The sequence below is a fragment of the Scomber japonicus genome, chromosome 8 (assembly GCF_027409825.1).
Source record: "Scomber japonicus isolate fScoJap1 chromosome 8, fScoJap1.pri, whole genome shotgun sequence".
In the NCBI taxonomy this organism is placed as follows: domain Eukaryota; kingdom Metazoa; phylum Chordata; class Actinopteri; order Scombriformes; family Scombridae; genus Scomber; species Scomber japonicus.
Genome location: NC_070585.1, coordinates 32915789 through 32930982, shown reverse-complemented (window position 1 = coordinate 32930982; position 15194 = coordinate 32915789). Strand labels below are relative to the sequence as shown.

At 46.4% G+C, this 15194-nt stretch overlaps 26 non-coding genes across 26 annotated transcripts; all 26 read left to right on the top strand.

The window, feature by feature from the left end:
- The first annotated feature begins 246 nt into the window (after positions 1–246).
- Positions 247–328, top strand: trnal-uag (transfer RNA leucine (anticodon UAG)). Its single transcript has one exon. It is a non-coding gene; the product is annotated as a tRNA-Leu (tRNA).
- A 512-nt stretch (positions 329–840) lies between these two features.
- trnal-aag (transfer RNA leucine (anticodon AAG)) lies at positions 841–922 on the top strand. The gene has a single exon. It is a non-coding gene; the product is annotated as a tRNA-Leu (tRNA).
- Positions 923–1425: 503 nt separating this feature from the next.
- trnal-aag (transfer RNA leucine (anticodon AAG)) lies at positions 1426–1507 on the top strand. Its single transcript has one exon. It is a non-coding gene; the product is annotated as a tRNA-Leu (tRNA).
- Positions 1508–1970: 463 nt separating this feature from the next.
- On the top strand, positions 1971–2052 carry trnal-uag (transfer RNA leucine (anticodon UAG)). The gene has a single exon. It is a non-coding gene; the product is annotated as a tRNA-Leu (tRNA).
- A 512-nt stretch (positions 2053–2564) lies between these two features.
- On the top strand, positions 2565–2646 carry trnal-aag (transfer RNA leucine (anticodon AAG)). Its single transcript has one exon. It is a non-coding gene; the product is annotated as a tRNA-Leu (tRNA).
- A 517-nt stretch (positions 2647–3163) lies between these two features.
- trnal-aag (transfer RNA leucine (anticodon AAG)) lies at positions 3164–3245 on the top strand. Its single transcript has one exon. It is a non-coding gene; the product is annotated as a tRNA-Leu (tRNA).
- Positions 3246–3708: 463 nt separating this feature from the next.
- trnal-uag (transfer RNA leucine (anticodon UAG)) lies at positions 3709–3790 on the top strand. The gene has a single exon. It is a non-coding gene; the product is annotated as a tRNA-Leu (tRNA).
- Positions 3791–4302: 512 nt separating this feature from the next.
- Positions 4303–4384, top strand: trnal-aag (transfer RNA leucine (anticodon AAG)). Its single transcript has one exon. It is a non-coding gene; the product is annotated as a tRNA-Leu (tRNA).
- Positions 4385–4887: 503 nt separating this feature from the next.
- trnal-aag (transfer RNA leucine (anticodon AAG)) lies at positions 4888–4969 on the top strand. The gene has a single exon. It is a non-coding gene; the product is annotated as a tRNA-Leu (tRNA).
- A 463-nt stretch (positions 4970–5432) lies between these two features.
- On the top strand, positions 5433–5514 carry trnal-uag (transfer RNA leucine (anticodon UAG)). The gene has a single exon. It is a non-coding gene; the product is annotated as a tRNA-Leu (tRNA).
- Positions 5515–6026: 512 nt separating this feature from the next.
- trnal-aag (transfer RNA leucine (anticodon AAG)) lies at positions 6027–6108 on the top strand. Its single transcript has one exon. It is a non-coding gene; the product is annotated as a tRNA-Leu (tRNA).
- Positions 6109–6611: 503 nt separating this feature from the next.
- On the top strand, positions 6612–6693 carry trnal-aag (transfer RNA leucine (anticodon AAG)). Its single transcript has one exon. It is a non-coding gene; the product is annotated as a tRNA-Leu (tRNA).
- A 463-nt stretch (positions 6694–7156) lies between these two features.
- On the top strand, positions 7157–7238 carry trnal-uag (transfer RNA leucine (anticodon UAG)). The gene has a single exon. It is a non-coding gene; the product is annotated as a tRNA-Leu (tRNA).
- Positions 7239–7750: 512 nt separating this feature from the next.
- Positions 7751–7832, top strand: trnal-aag (transfer RNA leucine (anticodon AAG)). The gene has a single exon. It is a non-coding gene; the product is annotated as a tRNA-Leu (tRNA).
- A 503-nt stretch (positions 7833–8335) lies between these two features.
- trnal-aag (transfer RNA leucine (anticodon AAG)) lies at positions 8336–8417 on the top strand. The gene has a single exon. It is a non-coding gene; the product is annotated as a tRNA-Leu (tRNA).
- Positions 8418–8880: 463 nt separating this feature from the next.
- Positions 8881–8962, top strand: trnal-uag (transfer RNA leucine (anticodon UAG)). Its single transcript has one exon. It is a non-coding gene; the product is annotated as a tRNA-Leu (tRNA).
- Positions 8963–9474: 512 nt separating this feature from the next.
- On the top strand, positions 9475–9556 carry trnal-aag (transfer RNA leucine (anticodon AAG)). The gene has a single exon. It is a non-coding gene; the product is annotated as a tRNA-Leu (tRNA).
- A 494-nt stretch (positions 9557–10050) lies between these two features.
- trnal-uag (transfer RNA leucine (anticodon UAG)) lies at positions 10051–10132 on the top strand. Its single transcript has one exon. It is a non-coding gene; the product is annotated as a tRNA-Leu (tRNA).
- A 518-nt stretch (positions 10133–10650) lies between these two features.
- trnal-aag (transfer RNA leucine (anticodon AAG)) lies at positions 10651–10732 on the top strand. The gene has a single exon. It is a non-coding gene; the product is annotated as a tRNA-Leu (tRNA).
- A 463-nt stretch (positions 10733–11195) lies between these two features.
- trnal-uag (transfer RNA leucine (anticodon UAG)) lies at positions 11196–11277 on the top strand. The gene has a single exon. It is a non-coding gene; the product is annotated as a tRNA-Leu (tRNA).
- A 503-nt stretch (positions 11278–11780) lies between these two features.
- On the top strand, positions 11781–11862 carry trnal-aag (transfer RNA leucine (anticodon AAG)). Its single transcript has one exon. It is a non-coding gene; the product is annotated as a tRNA-Leu (tRNA).
- Positions 11863–12325: 463 nt separating this feature from the next.
- Positions 12326–12407, top strand: trnal-uag (transfer RNA leucine (anticodon UAG)). The gene has a single exon. It is a non-coding gene; the product is annotated as a tRNA-Leu (tRNA).
- A 509-nt stretch (positions 12408–12916) lies between these two features.
- On the top strand, positions 12917–12998 carry trnal-uag (transfer RNA leucine (anticodon UAG)). Its single transcript has one exon. It is a non-coding gene; the product is annotated as a tRNA-Leu (tRNA).
- Positions 12999–13507: 509 nt separating this feature from the next.
- Positions 13508–13589, top strand: trnal-uag (transfer RNA leucine (anticodon UAG)). Its single transcript has one exon. It is a non-coding gene; the product is annotated as a tRNA-Leu (tRNA).
- Positions 13590–14092: 503 nt separating this feature from the next.
- On the top strand, positions 14093–14174 carry trnal-aag (transfer RNA leucine (anticodon AAG)). The gene has a single exon. It is a non-coding gene; the product is annotated as a tRNA-Leu (tRNA).
- Positions 14175–14637: 463 nt separating this feature from the next.
- Positions 14638–14719, top strand: trnal-uag (transfer RNA leucine (anticodon UAG)). Its single transcript has one exon. It is a non-coding gene; the product is annotated as a tRNA-Leu (tRNA).
- Positions 14720–15194: the final 475 nt, after the last annotated feature.

Below are 15194 nucleotides of genomic sequence, written 5' to 3'. Positions count from 1 at the left end.
CAGAGGTCGATGGATCGAAACCATCCTCTGCTAATTAATGCGTTGTTCAGGCCTTCTCTATGTGGTAAACTGTTACCAAGAGTTGCCCAGCAACATCCTCCAATGGTCCAAGGTGATTATTTTGGTTTTCACCATTTGGAAAGACACCTGGGTAATTCTTGCTTTTCATATGTGACGTTCAATGATGTTGGATATCAGCACTGTGTCTTTTCTGTGTCGCTACAGACAGTAATGGGTTGAAGTGGAGGTAGTGTGGCCGAGTGGTCTAAGGCGCTGGATTTAGGCTCCAGTCTCTCAGGAGGCGTGGGTTCAAATCCCACCACTGCCAAGCTTAGCTCCTGTAACTTGGAGTTTCTAGCCCTAAACTGGCTGTCGGAGCAGGAGGTTGTAAGAGAGCCCTCTCTGTCAGCATTTACATTGGGAGGTGGTCATGATAAGCTCCTGGGTTTTGCAAGTCCACTCAATTTTGCCAAAATTTCCCATCCATTTAAAAATAAGAAATTGGTGTGAAATCAGTGAAATACACTTTTAAAGTCACCATCACTAACGGGAAGCAGAGTGGCGCAGCGGAAGCGTGCTGGGCCCATAACCCAGAGGTCGATGGATCGAAACCATCCTCTGCTAATTAATGCATTGTTCAGGGCTTCTCTATGTGGTAGACTATTACCAAGAGTTGCCCAGCAACATCCTCCAGTAATCAAAATGGCCAGAGTTTTTGGTTTTCACCATTTGGAAAGACACCTGGGAAATTCTTGCTCTTCATATGTGACGTTCAATAATGTCGGATATCAGCACTGTGTCTTTTCGGTGTCGCTGCAGACAGTGATGGGCTGAGGTGGAGGTAGTGTGGCCGAGTGGTCTAAGGCGCTGGATTAAGGCTCCAGTCTCTCAGGAGGCGTGGGTTCAAATCCCACCACTGCCAAGATTAACTCCTGCAGCTTGGAGTTTCTAGCCCTAAATCGGGTATCAGAGTAAGAGGTCCCTCTCTGTCAGCCTTTATGGAGTGGAGGTTGTTATGACAAGCTATTGGATTTTGCAAGTCCACTCAATTTTGCCAAAATTTCAAAGGCATTTAAAGATAAGAAATTGGTGTGAAATCAGTGAAATACAGTTTTAAAGTCACTAAAGGAAAGCAGAGTGGCGCAGCGGAAGCGTGCTGGGCCCATAACCCAGAGGTCGATGGATCGAAACCATCCTCTGCTAATTAATGCGTTGTTCAGGCCTTCTCTGTGTGGTAGACTGGTATCAAGAGTTGCCCAGCAACATCTTCCGCTGATTAAGAAGCCCATATCAGTGGTGGCCAAAGCCAAATATTTAGGAAGACCCCTGGAAAATTCTTGCTCTTCACATTGGACGTTCAATAATTTTGGATATCAGTTCTGTTTCTTTTCAGTGTCGCTACAGGCATGGATGGCTTAAAATGGAGGTAGTGTGGCCGAGCGGTCTAAGGCGCTGGATTAAGGCTCCAGTCTCTCAGGAGGCGTGGGTTCAAATCCCACCACTGCCACTTTGAGTTTCAAACTCTAAACTGGGTATCATAGCAGGAAGTTGTAAGTGATCCCTCTCTGTCAGCCATTACAGAGTGGAAGTCCACCCCTTTTGGCCGAAATTTCCAGACATTTAAAAATAAGAAATTGGTGTGAAATCAGTGAAATACACTTTTAAAATCACCATCACTAACGGAAAGCAGAGTGGCGCAGCGGAAGCGTGCTGGGCCCATAACCCAGAGGTCGATGGATCGAAACCATCCTCTGCTAATTAATGCGTTGTTCAGGCCTTCTCTATGTGGTAAACTGTTACCAAGAGTTGCCCAGCAACATCCTCCAATGGTCCAAGGTGATTATTTTGGTTTTCACCATTTGGAAAGACACCTGGGTAATTCTTGCTTTTCATATGTGACGTTCAATGATGTTGGATATCAGCACTGTGTCTTTTCTGTGTCGCTACAGACAGTAATGGGTTGAAGTGGAGGTAGTGTGGCCGAGTGGTCTAAGGCGCTGGATTTAGGCTCCAGCCTCTCAGGAGGCGTGGGTTCAAATCCCACCACTGCCAAGCTTAGCTCCTGTAACTTGGAGTTTCTGGCCCTAAACTGGCTGTCGGAGCAGGAGGTTGTAAGAGAGCCCTCTCTGTCAGCATTTACATTGGGAGGTGGTCATGATAAGCTCCTGGGTTTTGCAAGTCCACTCAATTTTGCCAAAATTTCCCATCCATTTAAAAATAAGAAATTGGTGTGAAATCAGTGAAATACACTTTTAAAGTCACCATCACTAACGGGAAGCAGAGTGGCGCAGCGGAAGCGTGCTGGGCCCATAACCCAGAGGTCGATGGATCGAAACCATCCTCTGCTAATTAATGCATTGTTCAGGGCTTCTCTATGTGGTAGACTATTACCAAGAGTTGCCCAGCAACATCCTCCAGTAATCAAAATGGCCAGAGTTTTTGGTTTTCACCATTTGGAAAGACACCTGGGAAATTCTTGCTCTTCATATGTGACGTTCAATAATGTCGGATATCAGCACTGTGTCTTTTCGGTGTCGCTGCAGACAGTGATGGGCTGAGGTGGAGGTAGTGTGGCCGAGTGGTCTAAGGCGCTGGATTAAGGCTCCAGTCTCTCAGGAGGCGTGGGTTCAAATCCCACCACTGCCAAGATTAACTCCTGCAGCTTGGAGTTTCTAGCCCTAAACCAGGTATCAGAGTAAGAGGTCCCTCTCTGTCAGCCTTTATGGAGTGGAGGTTGTTATGACAAGCTATTGGATTTTGCAAGTCCACTCAATTTTGCCAAAATTTCAAAGGCATTTAAAGATAAGAAATTGGTGTGAAATCAGTGAAATACAGTTTTAAAGTCACTAATGGAAAGCAGAGTGGCGCAGCGGAAGCGTGCTGGGCCCATAACCCAGAGGTCGATGGATCGAAACCATCCTCTGCTAATTAATGCGTTGTTCAGGCCTTCTCTGTGTGGTAGACTGGTATCAAGAGTTGCCCAGCAACATCCTCCGCTGATTAAGAAGCCCATATCAGTGGTGGCCAAAGCCAAATATTTAGGAAGACCCCTGGAAAATTCTTGCTCTTCACATTGGACGTTCAATAATTTTGGATATCAGTTCTGTTTCTTTTCAGTGTCGCTACAGGCATGGATGGCTTGGCATGGATGGCTTAAAATGGAGGTAGTGTGGCCGAGCGGTCTAAGGCGCTGGATTAAGGCTCCAGTCTCTCAGGAGGCGTGGGTTCAAATCCCACCACTGCCACTTTGAGTTTCAAACTCTAAACTGGGTATCATAGCAGGAAGTTGTAAGTGATCCCTCTCTGTCAGCCATTACAGAGTGGAAGTCCACCCCTTTTGGCCGAAATTTCCAGACATTTAAAAATAAGAAATTGGTGTGAAATCAGTGAAATACACTTTTAAAATCACCATCACTAACGGAAAGCAGAGTGGCGCAGCGGAAGCGTGCTGGGCCCATAACCCAGAGGTCGATGGATCGAAACCATCCTCTGCTAATTAATGCGTTGTTCAGGCCTTCTCTATGTGGTAAACTGTTACCAAGAGTTGCCCAGCAACATCCTCCAATGGTCCAAGGTGATTATTTTGGTTTTCACCATTTGGAAAGACACCTGGGTAATTCTTGCTTTTCATATGTGACGTTCAGTGATGTTGGATATCAGCACTGTGTCTTTTCTGTGTCGCTACAGACAGTAATGGGTTGAAGTGGAGGTAGTGTGGCCGAGTGGTCTAAGGCGCTGGATTTAGGCTCCAGTCTCTCAGGAGGCGTGGGTTCAAATCCCACCACTGCCAAGCTTAGCTCCTGTAACTTGGAGTTTCTAGCCCTAAACTGGCTGTCGGAGCAGGAGGTTGTAAGAGAGCCCTCTCTGTCAGCATTTACATTGGGAGGTGGTCATGATAAGCTCCTGGGTTTTGCAAGTCCACTCAATTTTGCCAAAATTTCCCATCCATTTAAAAATAAGAAATTGGTGTGAAATCAGTGAAATACACTTTTAAAGTCACCATCACTAACGGGAAGCAGAGTGGCGCAGCGGAAGCGTGCTGGGCCCATAACCCAGAGGTCGATGGATCGAAATCATCCTCTGCTAATTAATGCATTGTTCAGGGCTTCTCTATGTGGTAGACTATTACCAAGAGTTGCCCAGCAACATCCTCCAGTAATCAAAATGGCCAGAGTTTTTGGTTTTCACCATTTGGAAAGACACCTGGGAAATTCTTGCTCTTCATATGTGACGTTCAATGATGTCGGATATCAGCACTGTGTCTTTTCGGTGTCGCTGCAGACAGTGATGGGCTGAGGTGGAGGTAGTGTGGCCGAGTGGTCTAAGGCGCTGGATTAAGGCTCCAGTCTCTCAGGAGGCGTGGGTTCAAATCCCACCACTGCCAAGATTAACTCCTGCAGCTTGGAGTTTCTAGCCCTAAACCGGGTATCAGAGTAAGAGGTCCCTCTCTGTCAGCCTTTATGGAGTGGAGGTTGTTATGACAAGCTATTGGATTTTGCAAGTCCACTCAATTTTGCCAAAATTTCAAAGGCATTTAAAGATAAGAAATTGGTGTGAAATCAGTGAAATACACTTTTAAAGTCACTAACGGAAAGCAGAGTGGCGCAGCGGAAGCGTGCTGGGCCCATAACCCAGAGGTCGATGGATCGAAACCATCCTCTGCTAATTAATGCGTTGTTCAGGCCTTCTCTGTGTGGTAGACTGGTATCAAGAGTTGCCCAGCAACATCTTCCGCTGATTAAGAAGCCCATATCAGTGGTGGCCGAAGCCAAATATTTAGGAAGACCCCTGGAAAATTCTTGCTCTTCACATTGGACGTTCAATAATTTTGGATATCAGTTCTGTTTCTTTTCAGTGTCGCTACAGGCATGGATGGCTTGAAATGGAGGTAGTGTGGCCGAGCGGTCTAAGGCGCTGGATTAAGGCTCCAGTCTCTCAGGAGGCGTGGGTTCAAATCCCACCACTGCCACTTTGAGTTTCAAACTCTAAACTGGGTATCATAGCAGGAACTTGTAAGTGATCCCTCTCTGTCAGCCATTACAGAGTGGAAGTCCACCCCTTTTGGCCGAAATTTCCAGACATTTAAAAATAAGAAATTGGTGTGAAATCAGTGAAATACACTTTTAAAATCACCATCACTAACGGAAAGCAGAGTGGCGCAGCGGAAGCGTGCTGGGCCCATAACCCAGAGGTCGATGGATCGAAACCATCCTCTGCTAATTAATGCGTTGTTCAGGCCTTCTCTATGTGGTAAACTGTTACCAAGAGTTGCCCAGCAACATCCTCCAATGGTCCAAGGTGATTATTTTGGTTTTCACCATTTGGAAAGACACCTGGGTAATTCTTGCTTTTCATATGTGACGTTCAATGATGTTGGATATCAGCACTGTGTCTTTTCTGTGTCGCTACAGACAGTAATGGGTTGAAGTGGAGGTAGTGTGGCCGAGTGGTCTAAGGCGCTGGATTTAGGCTCCAGTCTCTCAGGAGGCGTGGGTTCAAATCCCACCACTGCCAAGCTTAGCTCCTGTAACTTGGAGTTTTTAGCCCTAAACTGGCTGTCGGAGCAGGAGGTTGTAAGAGAGCCCTCTCTGTCAGCATTTACATTGGGAGGTGGTCATGATAAGCCCCTGGGTTTTGCAAGTCCACTCAATTTTGCCAAAATTTCCCATCCATTTAAAAATAAGAAATTGGTGTGAAATCAGTGAAATACACTTTTAAAGTCACCATCACTAACGGGAAGCAGAGTGGCGCAGCGGAAGCGTGCTGGGCCCATAACCCAGAGGTCGATGGATCGAAACCATCCTCTGCTAATTAATGCGTTGTTCAGGGCTTCTCTATGTGGTCAACTGTTACCAAGAGTTGCCCAGCAACATCCTCCAGTAATCAAAATGGCCAGAGTTTTTGGTTTTCACCATTTGGAAAGACACCTGGGAAATTCTTGCTCTTCATATGTGACGTTCAATAATGTCGGATATCAGCACTGTGTCTTTTCGGTGTCGCTGCAGACAGTGATGGGCTGAGGTGGAGGTAGTGTGGCCGAGTGGTCTAAGGCGCTGGATTAAGGCTCCAGTCTCTCAGGAGGCGTGGGTTCAAATCCCACCACTGCCAAGATTAACTCCTGCAGTTTGGAGTTTCTAGCCCTAAACCGGGTATCAGAGTAAGAGGTCCCTCTCTGTCAGCCTTTATGGAGTGGAGGTTGTTATGACAAGCTATTGGATTTTGCAAGTCCACTCAATTTTGCCAAAATTTCAAAGGCATTTAAAGATAAGAAATTGGTGTGAAATCAGTGAAATACAGTTTTAAAGTCACTAACAGAAAGCAGAGTGGCGCAGCGGAAGCGTGCTGGGCCCATAACCCAGAGGTCGGTGGATCGAAACCATCCTCTGCTAATTAATGCGTTGTTCAGGCCTTCTCTGTGTGGTAGACTGGTATCAAGAGTTGCCCAGCAACATCCTCCGCTGATTAAGAAGCCCATATCAGTGGTGGCCAAAGCCAAATATTTAGGAAGACCCCTGGAAAATTCTTGCTCTTCACATTGGACGTTCAATAATTTTGGATATCAGTTCTGTTTCTTTTCAGTGTCGCTACAGGCATGGATGGCTTGAAATGGAGGTAGTGTGGCCGAGCGGTCTAAGGCGCTGGATTAAGGCTCCAGTCTCTCAGGAGGCGTGGGTTCAAATCCCACCACTGCCACTTTGAGTTTCAAACTCTAAACTGGGTATCATAGCAGGAAGTTGTAAGTGATCCCTCTCTGTCAGCCATTACAGAGTGGAAGTCCACCCCTTTTGGCCGAAATTTCCAGACATTTAAAAATAAGAAATTGGTGTGAAATCAGTGAAATACACTTTTAAAATCACCATCACTAACGGAAAGCAGAGTGGCGCAGCGGAAGCGTGCTGGGCCCATAACCCAGAGGTCGATGGATCGAAACCATCCTCTGCTAATTAATGCGTTGTTCAGGCCTTCTCTATGTGGTAAACTGTTACCAAGAGTTGCCCAGCAACATCCTCCAATGGTCCAAGGTGATTATTTTGGTTTTCACCATTTGGAAAGACACCTGGGTAATTCTTGCTTTTCATATGTGACGTTCAATGATGTTGGATATCAGCACTGTGTCTTTTCTGTGTCGCTACAGACAGTAATGGGTTGAAGTGGAGGTAGTGTGGCCGAGTGGTCTAAGGCGCTGGATTTAGGCTCCAGTCTCTCAGGAGGCGTGGGTTCAAATCCCACCACTGCCAAGCTTAGCTCCTGTAACTTGGAGTTTCTAGCCCTAAACTGGCTGTCGGAGCAGGAGGTTGTAAGAGAGCCCTCTCTGTCAGCATTTACATTGGGAGGTGGTCATGATAAGCTCCTGGGTTTTGCAAGTCCACTCAATTTTGCCAAAATTTCCCATCCATTTAAAAATAAGAAATTGGTGTGAAATCAGTGAAATACACTTTTAAAGTCACCATCACTAACGGGAAGCAGAGTGGCGCAGCGGAAGCGTGCTGGGCCCATAACCCAGAGGTCGATGGATCGAAACCATCCTCTGCTAATTAATGCATTGTTCAGGGCTTCTCTATGTGGTAGACTATTACCAAGAGTTGCCCAGCAACATCCTCCAGTAATCAAAATGGCCAGAGTTTTTGGTTTTCACCATTTGGAAAGACACCTGGGAAATTCTTGCTCTTCATATGTGACGTTCAATAATGTCGGATATCAGCACTGTGTCTTTTCGGTGTCGCTGCAGACAGTGATGGGCTGAGGTGGAGGTAGTGTGGCCGAGTGGTCTAAGGCGCTGGATTAAGGCTCCAGTCTCTCAGGAGGCGTGGGTTCAAATCCCACCACTGCCAAGATTAACTCCTGCAGTTTGGAGTTTCTAGCCCTAAACCGGGTATCAGAGTAAGAGGTCCCTCTCTGTCAGCCTTTATGGAGTGGAGGTTGTTATGACAAGCTATTGGATTTTGCAAGTCCACTCAATTTTGCCAAAATTTCAAAGGCATTTAAAGATAAGAAATTGGTGTGAAATCAGTGAAATACAGTTTTAAAGTCACTAACAGAAAGCAGAGTGGCGCAGCGGAAGCGTGCTGGGCCCATAACCCAGAGGTCGGTGGATCGAAACCATCCTCTGCTAATTAATGCGTTGTTCAGGCCTTCTCTGTGTGGTAGACTGGTATCAAGAGTTGCCCAGCAACATCTTCCGCTGATTAAGAAGCCCATATCAGTGGTGGCCGAAGCCAAATATTTAGGAAGACCCCTGGAAAATTCTTGCTCTTCACATTGGACGTTCAATAATTTTGGATATCAGTTCTGTTTCTTTTCAGTGTCGCTACAGGCATGGATGGCTTGAAATGGAGGTAGTGTGGCCGAGCGGTCTAAGGCGCTGGATTAAGGCTCCAGTCTCTCAGGAGGCGTGGGTTCAAATCCCACCACTGCCACTTTGAGTTTCAAACTCTAAACTGGGTATCATAGCAGGAAGTTGTAAGTGATCCCTCTCTGTCAGCCATTACAGAGTGGAAGTCCACCCCTTTTGGCCGAAATTTCCAGACATTTAAAAATAAGAAATTGGTGTGAAATCAGTGAAATACACTTTTAAAATCACCATCACTAACGGAAAGCAGAGTGGCGCAGCGGAAGCGTGCTGGGCCCATAACCCAGAGGTCGATGGATCGAAACCATCCTCTGCTAATTAATGCGTTGTTCAGGCCTTCTCTATGTGGTAAACTGTTACCAAGAGTTGCCCAGCAACATCCTCCAATGGTCCAAGGTGATTATTTTGGTTTTCACCATTTGGAAAGACACCTGGGTAATTCTTGCTTTTCATATGTGACGTTCAATGATGTTGGATATCAGCACTGTGTCTTTTCTGTGTCGCTACAGACAGTAATGGGTTGAAGTGGAGGTAGTGTGGCCGAGTGGTCTAAGGCGCTGGATTTAGGCTCCAGTCTCTCAGGAGGCGTGGGTTCAAATCCCACCACTGCCAAGCTTAGCTCCTGTAACTTGGAGTTTCTAGCCCTAAACTGGCTGTCGGAGCAGGAGGTTGTAAGAGAGCCCTCTCTGTCAGCATTTACATTGGGAGGTGGTCATGATAAGCTCCTGGGTTTTGCAAGTCCACTCAATTTTGCCAAAATTTCCCATCCATTTAAAAATAAGAAATTGGTGTGAAATCAGTGAAATACACTTTTAAAGTCACCATCACTAACGGGAAGCAGAGTGGCGCAGCGGAAGCGTGCTGGGCCCATAACCCAGAGGTCGATGGATCGAAACCATCCTCTGCTAATTAATGCATTGTTCAGGGCTTCTCTATGTGGTAGACTATTACCAAGAGTTGCCCAGCAACATCCTCCAGTAATCAAAATGGCCAGAGTTTTTGGTTTTCACCATTTGGAAAGACACCTGGGAAATTCTTGCTCTTCATATGTGACGTTCAATAATGTCGGATATCAGCACTGTGTCTTTTCGGTGTCGCTGCAGACAGTGATGGGCTGAGGTGGAGGTAGTGTGGCCGAGTGGTCTAAGGCGCTGGATTAAGGCTCCAGTCTCTCAGGAGGCGTGGGTTCAAATCCCACCACTGCCAAGATTAACTCCTGCAGTTTGGAGTTTCTAGCCCTAAACCGGGTATCAGAGTAAGAGGTCCCTCTCTGTCAGCCTTTATGGAGTGGAGGTTGTTATGACAAGCTATTGGATTTTGCAAGTCCACTCAATTTTGCCAAAATTTCAAAGGCATTTAAAGATAAGAAATTGGTGTGAAATCAGTGAAATACAGTTTTAAAGTCACTAACAGAAAGCAGAGTGGCGCAGCGGAAGCGTGCTGGGCCCATAACCCAGAGGTCGATGGATCGAAACCATCCTCTGCTAATTAATGCGTTGTTCAGGCCTTCTCTATGTGGTAAACTGTTACCAAGAGTTGCCCAGCAACATCCTCCAATGGTCCAAGGTGATTATTTTGGTTTTCACCATTTGGAAAGACACCTGGGTAATTCTTGCTTTTCATATGTGACGTTCAATGATGTTGGATATCAGCACTGTGTCTTTTCTGTGTCGCTACAGACAGTAATGGGTTGAAGTGGAGGTAGTGTGGCCGAGTGGTCTAAGGCGCTGGATTTAGGCTCCAGTCTCTCAGGAGGCGTGGGTTCAAATCCCACCACTGCCAAGCTTAGCTCCTGTAACTTGGAGTTTTTAGCCCTAAACTGGCTGTCGGAGCAGGAGGTTGTAAGAGAGCCCTCTCTGTCAGCATTTACATTGGGAGGTGGTCATGATAAGCTCCTGGGTTTTGCAAGTCCACTCAATTTTGCCAAAATTTCCCATCCATTTAAAAATAAGAAATTGGTGTCAAATCAGTGAAATACACTTTTAAAGTCACCATCACTAACGGGAAGCAGAGTGGCGCAGCGGAAGCGTGCTGGGCCCATAACCCAGAGGTCGATGGATCGAAACCATCCTCTGCTAATTAATGCGTTGTTCAGGCCTTCTCTGTGTGGTAGACTGGTACCAAGAGTTGCCCAGCAACATCCTCCGCTGATTAAGAAGCCCATATCAGTGGTGGCCGAAGCCAAATATTTAGGAAGACCCCTGGAAAATTCTTGCTCTTCACATTGGACGTTCAATAATGTTGGATATCAGTTCTGTTTCTTTTCAGTGTCGCTACAGGCATGGATGGCTTGAAATGGAGGTAGTGTGGCCGAGCGGTCTAAGGCGCTGGATTAAGGCTCCAGTCTCTCAGGAGGCGTGGGTTCAAATCCCACCACTGCCACTTTGAGTTTCAAACTCTAAACTGGGTATCATAGCAGGAAGTTTTAAGTGATCCCTCTCTGTCAGCCATTACAGAGTGGAAGTCCACCCCTTTTGGCCGAAATTTCCAGACATTTAAAAATAAGAAATTGGTGTGAAATCAGTGAAATACACTTTTAAAATCACCATCACTAACGGGAAGCAGAGTGGCGCAGCGGAAGCGTGCTGGGCCCATAACCCAGAGGTCGATGGATCGAAACCATCCTCTGCTAATTAATGCGTTGTTCAGGCCTTCTCTGTGTGGTAGACTATTACCAAGAGTTGCCCAGCAACATCCTCCAATGGTCCAAGGTGATTATTTTGGTTTTCACCATTTGGAAAGACACCTGGGTAATTCTTGCTTTTCATATGTGACGTTCAATGATGTTGGATATCAGCACTGTGTCTTTTCTGTGTCGCTACAGACAGTAATGGGTTGAAGTGGAGGTAGTGTGGCCGAGTGGTCTAAGGCGCTGGATTTAGGCTCCAGTCTCTCAGGAGGCGTGGGTTCAAATCCCGCCACTGCCAAGATTAACTCCTGCAGCTTGGAGTTTCTAGCCCTAAACCGGGTATCAGAGTAAGAGGTCCCTCTCTGTCAGCCTTTATGGAGTGGAGGTTGTTATGACAAGCTATTGGATTTTGCAAGTCCACTCAATTTTGCCAAAATTTCAAAGGCATTTAAAGATAAGAAATTGGTGTGAAATCAGTGAAATACAGTTTTAAAGTCACTAACGGAAAGCAGAGTGGCGCAGCGGAAGCGTGCTGGGCCCATAACCCAGAGGTCGATGGATCGAAACCATCCTCTGCTAATTAATGCGTTGTTCAGGCCTTCTCTGTGTGGTAGACTGGTATCAAGAGTTGCCCAGCAACATCTTCCGCTGATTAAGAAGCCCATATCAGTGGTGGCCGAAGCCAAATATTTAGGAAGACCCCTGGAAAATTCTTGCTCTTCACATTGGACGTTCAATAATTTTGGATATCAGTTCTGTTTCTTTTCAGTGTCGCTACAGGCATGGATGGCTTGAAATGGAGGTAGTGTGGCCGAGCGGTCTAAGGCGCTGGATTAAGGCTCCAGTCTCTCAGGAGGCGTGGGTTCAAATCCCACCACTGCCACTTTGAGTTTCAAACTCTAAACTGGGTATCATAGCAGGAAGTTGTAAGTGATCCCTCTCTGTCAGCCATTACAGAGTGGAAGTCCACCCCTTTTGGCCGAAATTTCCAGACATTTAAAAATAAGAAATTGGTGTGAAATCAGTGAAATACACTTTTAAAATCACCATCACTAACGGAAAGCAGAGTGGCGCAGCGGAAGCGTGCTGGGCCCATAACCCAGAGGTCGATGGATCGAAACCATCCTCTGCTAATTAATGCGTTGTTCAGGCCTTCTCTATGTGGTAAACTGTTACCAAGAGTTGCCCAGCAACATCCTCCAATGGTCCAAGGTGATTATTTTGGTTTTCACCATTTGGAAAGACACCTGGGTAATTCTTGCTTTTCATATGTGACGTTCAATGATGTTGGATATCAGCACTGTGTCTTTTCTGTGTCGCTACAGACAGTAATGGGTTGAAGTGGAGGTAGTGTGGCCGAGTGGTCTAAGGTGCTGGATTTAGGCTCCAGTCTCTCAGGAGGCGTGGGTTCAAATCCCGCCACTGCCAAGCTTAGCTCCTGTAACTTGGGTTTTCTAGCCCTAAACTGGCTGTCGGAGCAGGAGGTTGTAAGAGAGCCCTCTCTGTCAGCATTTACATTGGGAGGTGGTCATGATAAGCTCCTGGGTTTTGCAAGTCCACTCAATTTTGCCAAAATTTCCCATCCATTTAAAAATAAGAAATTGGTGTCAAATCAGTGAAATACACTTTTAAAGTCACCATCACTAACGGGAAGCAGAGTGGCGCAGCGGAAGCGTGCTGGGCCCATAACCCAGAGGTCGATGGATCGAAACCATCCTCTGCTAATTAATGCGTTGTTCAGGCCTTCTCTGTGTGGTAGACTGTTACCAAGAGTTGCCCAGCAACATCCTCCAATGGTCCAAGGTGATTATTTTGGTTTTCACCATTTGGAAAGACACCTGGGTAATTCTTGCTTTTCATATGTGACGTTCAATGATGTTGGATATCAGCACTGTGTCTTTTCTGTGTCGCTACAGACAGTAATGGGTTGAAGTGGAGGTAGTGTGGCCGAGTGGTCTAAGGTGCTGGATTTAGGCTCCAGTCTCTCAGGAGGCGTGGGTTCAAATCCCGCCACTGCCAAGCTTAGCTCCTGTAACTTGGGTTTTCTAGCCCTAAACTGGCTGTCGGAGCAGGAGGTTGTAAGAGAGCCCTCTCTGTCAGCATTTACATTGGGAGGTGGTCATGATAAGCTCCTGGGTTTTGCAAGTCCACTCAATTTTGCCAAAATTTCCCATCCATTTAAAAATAAGAAATTGGTGTCAAATCAGTGAAATACACTTTTAAAGTCACCATCACTAACGGGAAGCAGAGTGGCGCAGCGGAAGCGTGCTGGGCCCATAACCCAGAGGTCGATGGATCGAAACCATCCTCTGCTAATTAATGCGTTGTTCAGGCCTTCTCTGTGTGGTAGACTGTTACCAAGAGTTGCCCAGCAACATCCTCCAATGGTCCAAGGTGATTATTTTGGTTTTCACCATTTGGAAAGACACCTGGGTAATTCTTGCTTTTCATATGTGACGTTCAATGATGTTGGATATCAGCACTGTGTCTTTTCTGTGTCGCTACAGACAGTAATGGGTTGAAGTGGAGGTAGTGTGGCCGAGTGGTCTAAGGTGCTGGATTTAGGCTCCAGTCTCTCAGGAGGCGTGGGTTCAAATCCCACCACTGCCAAGCTTAGCTCCTGTAACTTGGAGTTTCTAGCCCTAAACCGGGTATCAGAGTAAGAGGTCCCTCTCTGTCAGCCTTTATGGAGTGGAGGTTGTTATGACAAGCTATTGGATTTTGCAAGTCCACTCAATTTTGCCAAAATTTCAAAGGCATTTAAAGATAAGAAATTGGTGTGAAATCAGTGAAATACAGTTTTAAAGTCACTAACGGAAAGCAGAGTGGCGCAGCGGAAGCGTGCTGGGCCCATAACCCAGAGGTCGATGGATCGAAACCATCCTCTGCTAATTAATGCGTTGTTCAGGCCTTCTCTGTGTGGTAGACTGGTATCAAGAGTTGCCCAGCAACATCTTCCGCTGATTAAGAAGCCCATATCAGTGGTGGCCGAAGCCAAATATTTAGGAAGACCCCTGGAAAATTCTTGCTCTTCACATTGGACGTTCAATAATTTTGGATATCAGTTCTGTTTCTTTTCAGTGTCGCTACAGGCATGGATGGCTTGAAATGGAGGTAGTGTGGCCGAGCGGTCTAAGGCGCTGGATTAAGGCTCCAGTCTCTCAGGAGGCGTGGGTTCAAATCCCACCACTGCCACTTTGAGTTTCAAACTCTAAACTGGGTATCATAGCAGGAAGTTGTAAGTGATCCCTCTCTGTCAGCCATTACAGAGTGGAAGTCCACCCCTTTTGGCCGAAATTTCCAGACATTTAAAAATAAGAAATTGGTGTGAAATCAGTGAAATACACTTTTAAAATCACCATCACTAACGGAAAGCAGAGTGGCGCAGCGGAAGCGTGCTGGGCCCATAACCCAGAGGTCGATGGATCGAAACCATCCTCTGCTAATTAATGCGTTGTTCAGGCCTTCTCTATGTGGTAAACTGTTACCAAGAGTTGCCCAGCAACATCCTCCAATGGTCCAAGGTGATTATTTTGGTTTTCACCATTTGGAAAGACACCTGGGTAATTCTTGCTTTTCATATGTGACGTTCAATGATGTTGGATATCAGCACTGTGTCTTTTCTGTGTCGCTACAGACAGTAATGGGTTGAAGTGGAGGTAGTGTGGCCGAGTGGTCTAAGGTGCTGGATTTAGGCTCCAGTCTCTCAGGAGGCGTGGGTTCAAATCCCGCCACTGCCAAGCTTAGCTCCTGTAACTTGGGTTTTCTAGCCCTAAACTGGCTGTCGGAGCAGGAGGTTGTAATAGAGCCCTCTCTGTCAGCATTTACATTGGGAGGTGGTCATGATAAGCTCCTGGGTTTTGCAAGTCCACTCAATTTTGCCAAAATTTCCCATCCATTTAAAAATAAGAAATTGGTGTCAAATCAGTGAAATACACTTTTAAAGTCACCATCACTAACGGGAAGCAGAGTGGCGCAGCGGAAGCGTGCTGGGCCCATAACCCAGAGGTCGATGGATCGAAACCATCCTCTGCTAATTAATGCGTTGTTCAGGCCTTCTCTGTGTGGTAGACTGGTACCAAGAGTTGCCCAGCAACATCCTCCGCTGATTAAGAAGCCCATATCAGTGGTGGCCGAAGCCAAATATTTAGGAAGACCCCTGGAAAATTCTTGCTCTTCACATTGGACGTTCAATAATGTTGGATATCAGTTCTG